We start from the raw sequence: 974 nt of genomic DNA, 5'->3' as shown, positions 1-974 counted from the left end.
CGAGCATGTTTGGTGTGACGGGGATTCGAACCCGCGACTCTCAGATTGCGAGTCCTAGTGCCGGACTAGTTGCCGGGCCTAGTGATGTGTAGAAAATAATTGTTTGTTTGTTTTGAAGTTAAGCACAAAGCTACACAAGGGGCTACCTGTGCTCTGCGCACTGGGGGGCGTGTAGAATATAACTAACTAGCTGGGTGTAGGATAGTAAGGTCACGTTTAAACTAACCAATCAAACTTACTTGTTAAAAAATTTAAACATTATGTTGCTTTAAATAAAAAAAAACATCGGCACTTTAAACGATTCTTTTCTGAGGCAAAGCCACATTGAGCTATCTGCTGTGTCCACCGTGGGAAATCGAACTCCAGATTTTTAGCATTGTTAGTCTATAGACTTACCACTACCCGGCCGGGGAACAAACGGGTTTCAGTTTTTAATTCTAAATGTTTTGGATGCTGACAAGATTCTCGAATAATACTTTTTGAAATTTGTGCAGATATCTGAATGGCACCTTATGCACATAATAATAATAGAGTAAATGGCCAAGTCAGACATCCGTATGGTTCAGGCATAGCCATTCCTAATTCTGAACTGTGGACCAGAGTAAGGTCAACCAACTTGCAACACCCGCCGCCTGAAGTGCTAACCCTACCCGAGAACGGAATTGACTCTTATAACGCACCCACAGCTGAAAGTAAACCCTACATCCTCAGATTTCCAGTTTGATACACTAATCCTTAGGCCATGCTCAGAGCGGAAAAAAGGGCCTTGTTGATTTTTTTTACTGCGTTACAAAGCTGGGTACCTTTTTATTAACTTAAACCAAAACACAAGCATAGCTCTGTACCAAAATAGTGTGCTAATCGTAGACTTTACCTTGCTCGAAAGTTTCCCCCCCTAAACACATTAAAGCTGCGTTTCTCAAGGTGTGCCCCCCCCCACGGGGGCGGAAATGATTAGGGTAGAGTCAATAGCG

The sequence above is a fragment of the Limulus polyphemus genome, unplaced genomic scaffold, assembly GCF_000517525.1.
Source record: "Limulus polyphemus unplaced genomic scaffold, Limulus_polyphemus-2.1.2 Scaffold12137, whole genome shotgun sequence".
NCBI classification, from domain to species: domain Eukaryota; kingdom Metazoa; phylum Arthropoda; class Merostomata; order Xiphosura; family Limulidae; genus Limulus; species Limulus polyphemus.
Note: the sequence above shows the minus strand (reverse complement) of the source record.